The sequence below is a fragment of the Delphinapterus leucas genome, chromosome 7, assembly GCF_059928025.1.
Source record: "Delphinapterus leucas isolate spDelLeu-1000000601 "Yukka" chromosome 7, BTC_Dleu_Yukka2, whole genome shotgun sequence".
NCBI classification, from domain to species: domain Eukaryota; kingdom Metazoa; phylum Chordata; class Mammalia; order Artiodactyla; family Monodontidae; genus Delphinapterus; species Delphinapterus leucas.
Window position 1 is genome coordinate 36,265,027 of NC_143135.1, and position 16,051 is coordinate 36,281,077.

At 46.9% G+C, this 16,051-nt stretch overlaps 1 protein-coding gene across 2 annotated transcripts in view; it reads right to left on the reverse strand.

The window, feature by feature from the left end:
- NAV2 (neuron navigator 2) overlaps positions 1–16,051 on the reverse strand; it is a 395,564-nt gene that overhangs the window by 137,666 nt on the left and 241,847 nt on the right. The gene's annotated exons all lie outside the window — the stretch shown is intronic.

The following is a 16,051-nucleotide window of genomic DNA, read 5'->3' on the forward strand; positions in this document are numbered from 1 at the left end:
CTGAATTTCTCGCGCTTCCACTGGTTCAAACGTTTCCACTTTCACAAGAATGGGAGACAGATGAGCTGAAGGAATCATTCAAACAGGGCAGGGGCAAAGCCACACCCCCTCGACCCTACATAGTGAGAGTGGGCTTATTCAATATTGTAACATTTTACACTTTAAAAAATCCAGCAATCCCATTCCTGGGCATATATCCAGAGAAAACTCTAATTTGAAAAGATACATGCACCCCAGTGTTCATAACAGCTGACATCTGCCAGACCAGAACCTGCAGCAAGGGAAAGAAGTGGGTCTGATTTTTGTGTTTATTTGAAGGGGGCATGGGTGAGAACATTTTTCGAAGGGATAGCTTTGGTGTCCTGCTACCACCCACAGGCTGGCGTGACCTTTGGAAACCAGTCTTGTCAAAGAGACCTTCTCCTGAACACGACGCCCAGCTCTGCTCCATCCTTATCAGGACCTGTCATTCCTATGGGAACTGGACCCCCTGAATCTTACACTTTTACAGGTCCTCTGTCTCAGCTTCTCACCTCATACAGGAATCCCTTCTGCGACATGTGGACACAGGTTTCCAGATTCTGCTTGATTACTCTCAGGAACAGGAGGCTTATGTCCTTAAAAAAGAGCCCAGCCCACTTTGACTAGGTCTGAGTTTTAGCATGTTTTTCATTACACTGATTAACAGTAACCTTGGTGTTTAGGAAATTAAAAATGAAAGTCTAACTGCCACCCACAATTTGAGTTTGGTCCTCTGGAACCTACTGCTTTTCTAAGTATTGTCCACGCCAAGCAGATCTAGTTTCTACAAATATTTCTATTACATTTTGAACCCTTTTTCCTTCCTCGTCACACTTCCCTAAACAAACCTTTGCCTAATTCTGAACCTCTTCAAACCTGGCACCAAGAACAAAACAGACATTGTCTAACCAGCAGATACTCTTTCACCTCCCACATTCTTATGCTACTCATTAGCTGAAGGTTAGGATTTATAGAGCTCTCTAAAACCAAGAAACATCTTTGGGTCTCAGAACCTAAAACCCAGCAGGTGGCAGCACCAAAAGGGAAGATGCTTAGATCTCAATTGCTGAGTCCTCAAGCTTCCTGAAATTGGCTGCACCCCTTAGTAGCTGGATGACCTTGGACAAGTGGCGTCTTTTATCCCCAGTTTCCACATCTATAAAATGGGGATAGTAACAGTGTTATAGGCCTCCTAGGATTTCCCTAAGAATTCAACGATTCAATATTTGAAAAGTGCCTGCCACGTTAAAAGTACTCCACAATCACTGGCTGCCATTATTACCAGCAACAGCGGTACCATCAGCGGCAGTGGTACCACTGTTATAATGACCCTCTTTCCCTCTCCCTTCATTCCAAACATGTCACTAAACCCATACAGCAGGTATGGTAGAAGATGTTAGAAATGCAGGCGTAGAAAGACACAATCCCTCTGCTCAAGGATATCCTGGTCTAGGGGATAGACAGTTATACAAACAGACAAAGCAAGAGGAACTGAGATGAGCCATCTGGGAGGTATTACCAGGTGTTTGGGACACAGAGGAGGAAGGCGATGGCTGCTGGCATTGCCAGGGAAGGCCTCCCAGCTTCAGCAGATTCTTAAAGGACTGTGGCAGGTGGATGGGAATGGAGGGGCGGGGATTTATGGACAGAGCAGCCATGTGCAAAAGGCACAGAGGTCTAAGAGTGTGGTATGTACATCAAGGAAAATGTCAGTGGTCCAGAGCGGTGGGACCAGAGTGTGTGGGGCACGGCTGGGCAGTGAGGGGATGGTGGAGATGACAAGAAACGAGGCTGGGCAAGCAGGTGACTCATTAGCTCCCCAAAGAAAAGCAGGGCCTCTTCTGTGCCATGCACTGTGGGGTACAGGAGATTCGTGGTCAGTAAGGAAGACGAGCTGTGTCTCCATGAAACTTACACTCCAGTGTGGGACCACGGAGGGCCTTGTGTGTCATCATGCTGGACAATGCAGGGGGTAGGATGTGGCAGACTGTAACTTTCCGAAGATGACTCAGCAACGTCTCCATCCCACGTGGTCTTCTTCAAGGTGACCTTCCCACTGAGAGGTGGGATCTGTGCTCCCTCTTTGAATCTGCTTTGGCCGATGTGGTCCAGTGAAAGTGACACTCTGTGACTTCCAAGGTAGATGAGAAAAGGAAAACTTTGCTTTGCTCACTGTATCCCTTGCCCTTGGGGCTCTGAGACCTCCATGTTGTGAGGAAGCCAAGACACATGGAGAGGTATGGGCATCCTAACCTTCAAGTCATCCCAACCCAAGTGTTACGACGTGTGAGTGAACAAGCTGTGGAGTGACGTGTACCCCTGCGATCAAACCAGCTCCAGCCCTGGGGGCCTCCCTGCTGAGGCTCCAGACTCGGTAGAGCAGAGACAAGCCATCTCCGCTGTACCTTGTCCCAGTTCCTGAGGCAGAGACCTGTGAGCAACATCAAATGCTGGTTTCAAGCAGCCAGATTTTCAAGTCTTTTGTTATTACAGCCACAGAAACTCAAACACAGGGTTTACCCAGCAGGCAAGGTGGAGCCACTGAGAAATTATAAGCAAGTGATAATGTAATCAGATTTATACTGTAGAAAGAGTTTTCTCACCCAAGTGTAGGATAGATTTGTTGGATGGACGAGATCAGAGGCAAAGAAAGCAAGGAGGGGACGAATGCAAATCATCTGGAGGAGAAACATGAACAGTAACACTAGAGGGAACCATGGCAGGAGAAAGTGAAGAGACGGAATCCATCAACCTTGGTGACTGGCCTTCCAGGAGCAAGCGAACAGAAGAGTCTGAGATTCTTTCTGGGCTGTGGATGAGAAATGGATGTGGAAATACAGGAGAAGAAATAGATTTGAACGGGAGAAGAGGAGTTAGATTTTCAACATGTTTACACAGCTTACAGGGTTTTCAGTAAAAACCCAACACAGTGGTTGCACTTCTGCTTTGCAGTCAGGTATCTGCATGAGTCCCGGCTCCCTAACTCGCCAGGCTCTGCGACCTTGGGCAAGATACTGATGCCCTCCAAGCCCCCGCATCCTTGTCAGGAGAATGAGCAGATGACCATACAGATTACGGCAAGGCTGACAAGAAATAAGGTATATAAAGTGCTGCACACAGCGCCAGGCATTTAATATTGCTCAGTAAACAATAACAGGTAGTTGTTATTATTACCACCATGATCCTTATTATTAACTGTTATGCATACTTGGTCTGAGGCTGGCAGGTTCTTTGTATGCAGGAGGCCTGGCTGCAGGGCATTGAATGAAAGCTGTTCCCAGGAAACCTTGCACACACCTCTGGAGCATGGTTTTTTCAAGCGTAAAGTCTGTGTCCGCGTCTAAAATAGCTACGCCAGCCTGCAAAGGCGTAAGGGAAACCAGTCTGTTAGCTCTCCTCAATCTCTGTCTCCCTCCGTCTCTCCCAACTTAACGGGCGACTGGTTTTAATTAACAACTCCCCCAGCATAAGGCAAAAGTCACTCGCTTAATAAAGCTCTAACTTGCCGTGCATGGTTCTGGGGTCTCCAGGTGGCGCTGAGCTTGTAATTGTGTGTTTTGTTTGGGTTCGCAGTGGGTGGGAGGCGACACGACTAGAATTTCCTTGGAGAAATTCAGTATCACATCAACAAAGGCTGGAAACAGCCGGTGACGGAAATCTCCACTTTCATGAGATTTTACAACAAGAAGCTAGGCTGCGGTGAGGTGCTTCAAGAAATCACCTTGCAAGGGGGACTCCAGCTCTGAACCTTCCTGACTCTGACCATCTCATTGGTTTTTGTTTCCAAGACACACAGAACCAGTTTTGCCTCGGCTCACTTTCTGCGCACCAGCACGTGGAGAACGTTGATGCAAGTGTTTCTAAAGCTACGGCCAAGACCTGTGATATTTAATTGAAATGAAACATGAAATAATGCTTTTGAGGCAAATAAAAGTATCTGCTTTCGCCCCCTCTGCAGCCAGCCTCCTTGGTCCTCGCACAAGCATTGGCCAAGTATTTCTCAAAGTTCCTATGCAACTCAGCCCTCCAACAAGCCTTACCCTTCGAACACTGCCCTTCATCTCTCTTTATAGTCCTAATGCTCCCTAATATGGCATAGGGGAGACCCAGGGTTTCCAATACCCACAGATGCCCACTCCTCCCTTTTGGTCGTGCCTTCCATATAATCAGAGCTACAGGGAGAAGCCATGCTACAGAGTTCTTGGAGCACAGGCTCGGATTCCAGCCCAGTTAAACACTTGGTTCCAGCTGTTACTGTAACAGGGAAGAACAAATCAGACTCCATATTGGATCTGTTTCTTTTACTTGGTGTTCTACTGTTTTTGCTACAAGTTAAGAATGTTGCCGATTGCCTGAAGTATACAGGATAGTTCTCAAGGCTCTGACCTTTAAAGGTATAACACTTTTCCATTCATATAGAGATAAAAAGTTGCAGAACAGAGCATAACATTTGTCTTATTGGAGGTTTACAGGAACATCGTGACCTGACCTACATGGGCAGCTGCAAGAACAAAGGATTCTGACACCAAGAAGTTTGCAAGGACCAACCACACTCCCTCCCTTTTAGTATAAACGAAGCCTGAATTCTAATTTGGGTGCCATGGTTCTTTGGGACACTAGTCTGCCATCTTTTCCATCTGCTGGCTTTGCAAACAGAGTCGCTATTCCTTGCCCCAACAACTCGTCTCTCAATTTATTGGCCTGTCATGTCATGAGCAGTACAAGCCTGGACTCGGTAACATTGCCACCTGTGTGACCCATTCAAGTAACTTAAGCTCTCTGAGCTTGGTCTCCTCAATCATAAAAAAGGACGAAAAACAGCCTTTATCTCAAAGAACTGATGTAAACAGTAAGTGAGACAATGCATGTCACGAGCTCAACAGAGTGCCCAGCACATGACAGAGACCCCAAAGCAACTTAGCTGTTGTGAATTACAGCACCGTTACTGCAGGACAGGCAAAAAGACACACGCTAGCAGGCACTGTTGGTCGACTTCTCTGTGGTCTCTTCCCATCTCAGCAGAGCCAAGACCACATTTATTCTGTCCCATGTTTCTAACAAATTGAGCTGACTTCACCCTTTAAACTTCACTGCTCAAGTATGTGAAATTTCTCATTTCAAAACAGATGACCGGGTGATTACAAGCACAAAGCTCTGGGAACTGGGACATGGACTCCAACGATGCAGCAGAGAGAACCACAGACCCCCATCTCCCTCTTGTCCCAAGGTCAAGAGGTGAATGTGGGCTTGATTTATAGCTGGAAGATCCTGGAGACAGTCATGGGCCTCTCCTTTGACTCTTATTTCACTTTGGGGTCTCAAAAGTCATCAGCACTCCAGAGGTATCATGCCAGGGTATCTGTTTAACTCTGTAGTTATTTCAAGATTAAGAGGAAAGGTTAAAACCTCCATTTCTCAGGAGATTTCTTATTAGGACCTGGGGATTCTGGAAGGGATGTGATGATTTTCCAAGGCATGCACAGAATCAGGATTTGTTGTCATATCGGGGGGGTTGCACTAGCCTTGAGCCCTCACAGATGTTTCTACAAGCTGTGTTGTTCTCTGTCTCTAGACCACAGGTAAGCTGCCTCCTGGCCCAGATGACTCATTTCTACTGATCATACAACAAGGTCTGCTGGCAGACTAATGGTTAATTTTATGTGTCAACTTGGCTAGGCTGTGAGACCTAGACACTTGGGCAAACATTAGCCTAGATACTGCTGTGAAGGTACTTTTTAGAGGCGACTGACATTTAAATCAGTAAACTTTGAGTAAAGCAGATTACTCTCCAGAATATGGGTGGGCCGCATCTAATCAGTTGAAGGCCGAAAGAGAAAAAAGACAGATGTTCCCAGGGAAGAGGAAATTCTGCTTCCAGGCTGTGTTTGGACTTGAGATGCAACATCCTATCTTCCTCTGGAGAACCCTAATACACAGATGGACTCTGACCCAGTTAGCAGATATCTAGCTATTGTGCTCAAGAGTGAGAAACAGCATTACATCATCATAATAATGTTCTAAGTAGGATAAAAGAGTAGGAAGGCAAATAGATGCATAATTCCAAAAAGCCCAAAAGGAACAACCATTCTATATGTGCCAAACACTTTAGAAACACTATCTCCTTTCTTTCTCACTAAACATCTAAGAGGCAGGCTACCACTGAACAGGTGGGAAACACACTCAGAAAAGGAAGCAAATTTGCCAAGGTCCACAGCTGGCAAGCAAGGAATATGAAGTCAGGTCTTCTGACCACGAGTCTAAAGTTTCCTCCATCACACCACAGCTCCAGAGCAGCATAATGAGAGGATCATGAGTTGCCAACAAAGCTTAAATTTCTTATCCTGATCTGAGCACAGGCACATATGGTCTATTATTATTATTTTTATTTTTTTTAATTTTTTTTTTGAGTCTTTCAACATGGGCTTACTGTCTCAGGGCCAGAATACTCCCAGCCTCATCCAAATGTTTCTTTTCATCTTCACCTCAACTCGAACTTGGTATCCTCCAACCTTGCTATCATAAATCTGCTGAGCCACTCTGTAGCTGCTGGCCCTTGAAAAAGAGCTGGAAAGGGTGTTGTCAGTGATCTATATGCTTAAGAAAAAGATAAATATGACTGGGTTTTCTATATGAGAGCTATGCAAAGGCTTAATAGGAAAAATAGAGGACCTTCAGGTCTACCTGTGACATAGTTCTCTCCGTTCAAGGGACATTTGCAAAGCACTCAGTAGTGAAAAAGGAGCCTGCAGACTCTATGAGAGAGGGTGTCCAGAGAGAAGCAGAAAATACCCAGCTAGAGAAAAGCAACAAAGGCACCAAGATCACACTGAAATTCCTGCACACAAAGGGAAAGACATAGCAGAATAGCAGCCATCTTTCTTCTCTCCTCCATGGGCTTAAAAAACAATGAAGTAAACGATTACCCTCTTGGGTCTTCATTTTTCTTATCAGTAAAATGAAAATATCCTATAAAGTTTAAGGGCTATGTAAGGTACCTGGCACACAGAAGGTGTGTGATACATGTTAGCCCCTATTCTCTGTCATCCATCGAGAGCTACAGAGTTGGAATATGTCTTTCCTGGATATGTAAGCACCCTTTGGTAAATGTGAGCTCACGGTCCCTCCTGATGAGGACCTATAATGATCAAAAGTGAGATCCCAAAAGAAGGGGTACCAAATGGTCAGCCTGAGAACAAATCTGGTCAGTCAAATACCCCAGAGCAAAGCCTGGGACGGAGAAGACACTTGTTAAATATTTGTTGATTTTCAGTAATTAAAACGCAGAGTCTCTCTGCAGCGTGGATTAATGGACCTAAGGCAGAATTTCCCTTGGTTGAACACCTGGGGCTGATCTGAGGCAGGCCAAAGCGGCTGTGTGTCCTGTTGATGATGGCTACCAATGAAGAGCCCTGTGAAGGGCAGGAAGTCTGTTCCAACAAGACAGCAGATGGTCCAGATGGTGCGAAGCAGAGGAAGGACAGCCTTGCTAAACATGATTCATTGCGGCAGGTTTCTCTACCCCAGCGCAGTGGATGCAGGCTGCAGCGTTTAGGGGGATTCTTATTTCCCACATGAACGTCAGTTACAGCCTCATTTCAAACCCCACTCACTATAAGGAGATGTCTCCCTAGGGTTTGGGAACAAGCAAGGGTAGAAGGGAATGACATATAGTGAGTACTTTTACCCGGCACCAGGCTCTGAACTAGGCATTATATGTACATCATATCCCATTTAATCCCGGCAGCAGCATCATTATTATGAGGAGGGTTTGGAAGGGCCAGCAGCACTGTGCACATGTCGCCTCACTCAGTCAGTCACTGCAACTCCAGGCTTTATTATTCTCATTTGCAGATGAGGGAAGCCTGCTTCCCAGAAGAAGAAAGTGAGAACAGAAAAGGCTCCCTCAGGGGCCTGTGTTATGGTCAGGCCAACACCCCCAGCCCACATTTTGCCTCTCAGTGGGAACGTTTATCACCACCTGCCTTGCGTTAGAATTAGCACAGGGCAGCCTCCCCTACTGGGCCCGGTGCTTCAGGGCAAGAATCGGGAGGCTGTGGGACTGGGGTTTTCCTAAAGCCCTGGGGATTACACTCCACAGGCTGCCACATACTCTGCTGGAACAGCCAGCCAGCCCTGGTCCGGGGGTGGCCCGGAGGCCTGAGACAATCTAAGGGCAGTGGGTGGTGCCAAGAGGGTGCTGAGGACAGACGTCAACTATTCCCAGCCAGTATCGGCACAGGCCGGAGCCTGGGAGTCGGCCTTGACTCTCTGGTGCCTCCATGCCCCTTGTCCAACGGGCCCCAGGTCAGGCGGAGTTTAATGTAAGGAATCTCTCTAACTCCGTGTGCCCGTTCCCAGGGCCTCGGCTTTACCCGGAGTTGTGTCACCCCTCCCTGGACTCTGAGAGCTTCTGACCTGAGCTCCCCCGCTCCCGTCTTGAATCTCCATCCAACCCAGCCCAGGCACCATTCTTATAAAACTATATGCCGCACACCCGCACGTCTTCATGCCCTTGCTCTTGACCTAGGCCTCTTGTTTCTCCTTCAAGGCCCAGCTCACAGGTCCTGAAGATGCTGTAGCCGCTGCCGGTGGTGGATACTGTGGTAGTGCTGAGTGCTCTGTCCATGCAGCCAGGCTCTGGGCCAAGCTCACAGGCATGAGCTCACGGAAGCCACACAGCAGCTCTGAGATGGGCACAGGGAACGTGCTCCAGGACACACAGCCCAGAGCAGGGCAGCCAGATTGGACTTCCCATGCCCCCACCTCACAGTAGGCCCTTTATCTCCCCCTCATCGTCCCCACAGAAGGCACTGCTTCCTACCGTCTCTGGAGCTCCCTGCTCTTACACTGACCTATCACCTCCCCGTTCTGTGAGCGTCCTCGTGCTGTCAGGACCTCGGGCTCTTGGGGCTTGTTAATTTCCTTTGGTCTTACTGTGTTTAGCACAGTCTCCAGTACCCAACAAACTCAGTAAACACCTTTTTTTTTTTTTTTTTTTGCGGTACGCGGGCCTCTCACTGCTGTGGCCTCTCCCATTGCGGAGCACAGGCTCCGGACGCGCAGGCTCAGCGGCCATGGCTCACGGGCCCAGCCGCTCCGCGGCATGTGGGATCTTCCCGGACCGGGACACAAACCCACGTCCCCTGCATCGGCAGGCAGACTCTCAACCACTGCGCCACCAGGGAAGCCCAGTAAACACTTTTTAAATGGAATTTTACTGCCTTTTGCCTGGAGCCTCCCGAGAAGGCAGGCCAAAGGAAGGGTTTCCAGTCTCCCACTCCAGGACAGCCTGTGTGTTGGAGGATGTCACTGAGGATGGGCGAGCAGGCAGTGAGCATCCCCTTCAGGGGCCACTTCAGAAGGGTCTGAGGTATGGTCTTCTTCTCCCAAAGCACTCACTTTAGTTCCCTTCTCCCCTTCTTTCCCTGAAGATGCTGTGGGTGGGGTGGAGTTGGAAGAGATTCAAATCTCGAAGCAAGCTCGGAAAACTCCCAAGAAGTCAGGGCCTAAGCCCCGTTTCCTGAGAAGACAAGACGCCCCCTTTTTTTCTCTCTTCCCCACAAATTACTAAGCCAACATTTGCTATTACGAGTAACGGTCTGGGCTGCCCATGTCAAAGCTGGACCACACTTCATTTCTCCGGGGGGCTGTTCTCCAGGAAACCTTTCCGGGATCCTGCTCTCTGCCTGCTTAGGCTAACTCACCAACAGTGAGTGGCGCGAGCAGGCTTGGGGAGGCTGGAGAATTTCTCTGCTTTCAGCATGCCGTTAGCTCAACTGTTCTTTCTCCTCTGATAAACCCGCCTGCCCAGCTGCCGATAAGGGCTGAGCGATTTCCCAAACTCAGTAAATCAAGGGAGTCTGCGATGCAGGGAAGAAGATGTGTACAAGTGATGCTGTCCCAGCCACTGGGGACAACTGATACTGGTAACCAGAGCCATCAATCAGCCGAACCGCCCGTGTCAGATGACATCACAGCCGTGTGGGGGGAAGCCGGCACTTGTTCAGCGACACTCGGGGAGATGAATCCTGCCCCCTGCCCGACCCCCTGTGCTCACTCACTCCACCCAGAGAGCTGCTGAGGGAAACGCAGGTCATGGGGTTTGCCTGCGATATTTAACACCGAGGAAAATATGAGACAGGGTGAACTATTTCTAGTGTCTGTGAATTCACACCCTGCTAAGATATGTACGAATCACCAGGGGAAGCGAGGAAACACCAAGGGAAGCAGAGAGGAATGGAAAGGCTGATAAACTGGGACCTGGTCCAGCCCCACCACAAAACTACTGGGTTACCCTGGACCTGTGGCTTCATGCTGGAGCACCACTGTATTTTTGAAAGTGTGTGTGTGTGTGTGTGTGTGTGTGTGTGTGTGTGTGTAAGAGGAACACAGTGCATTAGGGGCAAGTGGTTTGCCCAAGGCCCTAAAGATCTGCCTGCCTAGAGAGCTGAGTCTCTACCTTTCCATGATGGTTCCACCTTCCAAACATCCCTGAGACCCGCCCAGTGGCCGATGGGAAACCGGGAATCCCCAAGCCTTCCAAGAGCCTCACAAGCCAAGATCATTTCAGGGGGATCAACCCGGAGAAACAAGCGCCCATCTTTTTCAAATCCCAGAGATGCCCGCCACACCCGGCTGGACCCTGCCATGACTGTGCCCTTCAGGACAGCCTTGCCTAAAATCATTTATCTTGGCTGCATTTTGGCCGAAAGGAGTATTTTGGCTTCCTCTCCTATCAGTTTGCCAGGAACAACAGCCTGTCAAGGTTATTTCAGGTCTGGCCTGGGAAGACCATGAGAAACATTCACCAGGTAAGAAAGAGCCTTTCGTGCTATCACTACCTCCTTGTGGACTCACGGTGCTGCCTGCTGTGTCCTGCGCTGACTTGAGAAATGCTTCCCTCATTTGTCCCATGATGGTCACTGGAGGAAAGAAGAGAGAAACAGGGCACCTCTACCTCCACCCACCACTCCCATGGTGTGTGGCCCTGGTCCTCTGTCTCTTTTACGTGCACTGTCAATGTCCAGCTCACTGGGCTAGAGGGAGTCACAGGTCTGGAATGATTGGTGTACAGGACAGGGCCGAGGAAAGGAAGATCACATAGGCGGGGCATCAAGCTCAAGGGGCCTCAATTTGAGGCACATCTTCGTTCAGAGGCATGTGACTGGTCTTGCTTCGCTGAAAGTCAGCTGCAGCATTCAGTCAACGAATATGTATTGGCCACTTACTGTGGAACAGGCACTGTGCTAGCCATGCTAGCATCTAAGACAGACTGGTCTTTGACCTTTAAGAGCTGGCAACAGGTATGGGCTCTCTCTCCCCTCATAAAGAATGCACTGAAACAATCTAAAAAAACATTGTGTATGGACGCTTTGTTTGCTTTTATACACACATATATATTTGTGATGACTCCGATGCAGTGCTATCGGTGCTATTACAAATACATCAAGTACCATGAGAGGCCAGAAGAAAGAATCACCACCTCTGTTTGGATAGGATCAGGGAAGGCTTACTCAAGGAGGTGACCTGGCAGGCAATGATGGGAAAGGCAACACAAGGTGCTGTACATGCAAACGATACACGAAGCCTGAAACACTCTGTTATGGTTAAATGTTTGTGCTTCTCTCACACCTGCCAATTCCTATGGTGAACCCCCAGCCACCGATGTGATGGTATTAGGAGGTGGGGCCTCTGGGAGGTAACTGGGTTTGATGAGTCACAGGGTGGGGCCCCATAATGGGATTAGTGCCCTTAGAAGAAGAGGAAGACACTCCAGACCTGCTTCTCTCTGCATTGGGAGGACACAGCAAGCCAGCAAGGGGGCTCTCACCAGAACCCAACCATGCTGGTACCTTGATCATGGACTTTCTGCCTCCAAAACCATGAGAAATAAATGTCTGTTGTTTAAGCCACGCAGTCTACGGTATTTTGTTATAGCAGCCTGAGCTAAGACATGCCATGACATATTTATGGAGCTACAAGTAATTCAGCAGGGATGGGTTCCTCAACTTCTGAGGGATGAAGTTTCCCAGCAGGCACATGTGGTATCTGTTGAGTAATCCCTGACACCTAACAGGGAAGAATTTAGCCATCAAAAAGCCAACTCTGAAGACCAGCTTGCTCACAACCCCACGTTCTCTCTTGCACTAGACTTCTGGTCAGGCCACATTTGAAAGATGATCCAACTGCATTCTCCATTCTCTCATCCTTGAATAACACCAGCCCTGAGTCTTAAACCAATATAAGACTTTGACTCTTTGAGTCAAAAGCAATCAAAACCACAGCATCACACCCTATATTTGCCACTAGATGGAGCTATGCATCACACCAAAAAAAAAAAGACCAGAGGCTAAATTGATTTTCTCCAAGTGTTCTGTAAATAGAATCACTGACTTTCACAGCTGGTGGTAGCAAGTTATACAAGCCCAGGGTCCCGTGAGGGTTGGCATGAAGGATAGACCATTCACAAAATATTTATTAAATTCCTACTTATGCTAGTCTCAGTTTAGACAAATAATGGGCACTACCTGTCTTCTGGGAGCTCCATGTTTGGTGGAGGAAAGGCACACACACGCACACACGCACACACGCACACGCACACACACACGCTCACACGCACACGCACACATTGTGCATGATGTTTCTTGTGCATCCCAGACTCTGCCGGGTGTTTTTCAAGTTCTATCTCTAATTCCCAAATGTTAAAAACTTGCTCCAGTTCATTTGGCAGAGCCAAGATTAAATCTCAAATCTGCTTGCCTCTTAAGACCATATTCTTTCCTGAATACCATCCAGCTCCCTATCGAACACTTCCCATGCAAAGCGAAGGTTCACACATAAGGTTGGGTGTGAACCAAGACCACCAGAAACACACCAGACAGAGTTAACTGACTGGGGGGTGTCCAGGAAGGCATCACAGAGGAGGTGTTTTTTTTGTTTGCTTGTTTGGGTTTTTTTGGTTTTTTTTTAAAATCAGTCAGATAAGCTTGAGGGGAAAGAAATTCCAGGGAGAAAGAGGCAGGTCCTGTGGCACAAAGCTTTGCAAATGCAGGAAACAGCCTTTGGTAGCAAACGGCATGTAGCCTAGGGCACTGGGGAGCTGGGGTGTGTGAGGAGGGACGTGGACAGGGTGGAGGCAGGAGGGCAGCTGAGGGAAAGACCATAAACAGCCTCCCTTGTTCAGTTAAGAAGTTGAGATGTATTCCCACAGGCAATGGGAAGCCATCAAAGGCTCTCGGAGAAACTTCTAATGTTAAATTTGAACGGTCATTTTTTTCTTTTCCAGGAAGGGAGGTATATTCATACTTTGGAACATTATACAACTCACTGACTCCTTTGAAAAGAAAAAAAAAATCTTTCCGAACATATGGACACTAAGTCTGTCCCTTTAATTTCACTCTATACCATATGGCACCCTGAATTTTTAGGTGAGTAGATGGACTGGCTTCACAGACCAAAACTTGGTAAGAGACATCTTTGTCTGTTTCTTTAATTCCTTTTCCACTAACCACAGCCGAAGCCCAATTTATCAATCTAATAAAATGAAGTGGTGAGGTCAGACGATTTCTTGCACAGTACGTAGACACGCCTGGCACATACTAAATGCGATAGAAGGGTTTAATAAATACACACACACACAGACCAAAGGCGTGTGCCATTAGTTCCTTAGCTAAACTCCAAGGAAATCAAGTAACTTCAGCCCTACCTCAGGGAGAACTGAATGATACACACAGGTGCGCGTGCAGTCATATCCAAAGGAGACAATGAGCCGGAGACATCAAAAAACAGCTGCTCTACCAAGCTGAGGTCCACTGTCATTTAAAAACAAAGGCCATACGTTTTCAGAAACTAGAATTTACTTCCACCTCAGTCTTGCTAACTAAACTTGCTGTCAACTTTTACGAGAACTTTCCTCAAAGGGCCTCAATACTGATTTATATATTACTCATACATCGAGGCTGTTTCCACTAAGCCAAACAAACATCTGGATGAAAACTGTAATCATTTCATTGTTTCCAAGCGCCGGGACCTTTGAGGTTGATAAGACATCTAAACCCTGTCTGAAAACTGTGTGTCTTTATCAGATACTTGCCATTAATTAGATACAACCTCAAAGAGAAATCTAATTGTAGAATGTTAAAAACCAAATTAACTGTAGTGCTTTGAGGCTTTGGGAAGTTAAATGACGTGCTTAATGTTACAGAGTTTGCGAGTGGCAGAACGGGATTCAAGCTTGTCCGGTATCTGTCTGTTTTCTTTCCACTACACCAACTGCCTCAGCAATATGACTTATTGGGCAGATTCTGAAGCACAGACTAAACGACCAGTCATTCAATATCTACAACCTTGTCATGTTTATAAAAGGAAAAAGAATTGAGTACAAAGGATATTAAATGGCGTGCCCTGAACTCTGCACATACAGGCAAACCTATAACTTGGGCTCAAAGCAGAAACTCGCGTGTATTTCCAGTGTGGAGTCATGCTAAACTAGCACTCTAGAATGTCACAACTAGAAGGAGTGCTCAATGCCATCTGGGCTGCCTCTCCTCATCGTGTAGGTAAATTTCTACATTAAAAGGAATTGGTGGGGCTGGGGGGGGGGAGTTGGAAACAGACCAGAGTTCTCCAATTTCAGTAATTGGGTGTTTGCTTACATTTCCACACTTTTATCTACACTTGCTCTAAGCACTATCTCACTTGCTAAAAATGTAAGCTTCCCAAAGCAGAGAGTGAAATGTAAACATTTGTGCCTTTTAGCAGGGGTAAAGGCTTTGGTTTGAAGAGCTGAAGAAACTAGGAATGTCTCACTGTAACATCACTAAGGTTCAGTTTACGGTGTTTCAATGTCTCCACCTTGTGGAAACTGTCAGTAGTACATAAAAATAAATACATCTTCATTTATTAAAAGGCTGACCTGACAAGAGAATAAACTTTCTTAAAAAAATATGAAAATCTCAAAATAACCCCGAAGTATTTTGGTAGTATATCACAGCGGGAAGTGATAATGATAACCTTGAGGCCATGCTGAATACCAACGGTCTTCTAAAGAATAATAAAAGATTAAATTACATGTAATTTTAGTAACAGGTATATGTTACTGTTTTCATGTTCATGTAAAACTAGAGACACAAAACGATGCTCTAAGTTAACTGGATCATTTGATTTATCAGGCCATTAACTTTCCCAGCCATTTGGATAATAGCAGAAACGTGTTACTCCGTAAGGGTTTGGTGGCTCCTGTCTTTGAAGATTTCACTATGGGATGGTTCTAAAAGTAACAGGCAAAAAAGCCAAAGCAGCTCTATGTCTGAGCTTCTAATTAAATGAAAGAGCACTTCTAGTAAGACAGGTAGAACTAAGCAAAACAATTTTAAAATAAACTCAAGTAGCTGTGCTATTTCAACACAGCAATACAATGCTGGGCAAGATGGGGCAGTTCGGTGGTTAAGGAACTAGCCCTGGGCTCTGCTTCTTAACTACTTGGGCAAGTTATTTAACCTTCCTGAGCCTCAGTTTACTCCTCCAGAAGATGGGGATTATGATATCACCTATCTCAAAGGACTGCTGTGAGGACAGAAGAAGATAACATATATATAAAGCACCTAGCACAGTGCTTGGCACATAGTAGCATAATGAGCTATTGTTAAAATTATGAAAACATTGACTCACCCATGGGGTTCTTGATCATTACATTCAGGAAAATGAGTGGCATGATCATCATGCCTAATTTTTTTACCTGTAATTTTATCTATTAGAATGTTAGACGGGGGTGGGGAAGGTCCTGAAGGGCTTCTGGGCAAGCCGGGTTAACAGATGAAGAACTCACAGAAAGTGGAGCAAACGGAGGCTCGTTCAGCTTCCACAGTGATCTGGAAGTGTGGCAAAAACAAGAAGCCAAGCCTTGGGCCACACATGGTCACGGCCCGGCTCAGACATCATCTCATCACTTGCCTCAACTTCACATGTTACAGGGAGGTTGGGTCTGCTCCTTCATCCATCGAGCTGCGTGCTCACCAATTCAGCAACGTTT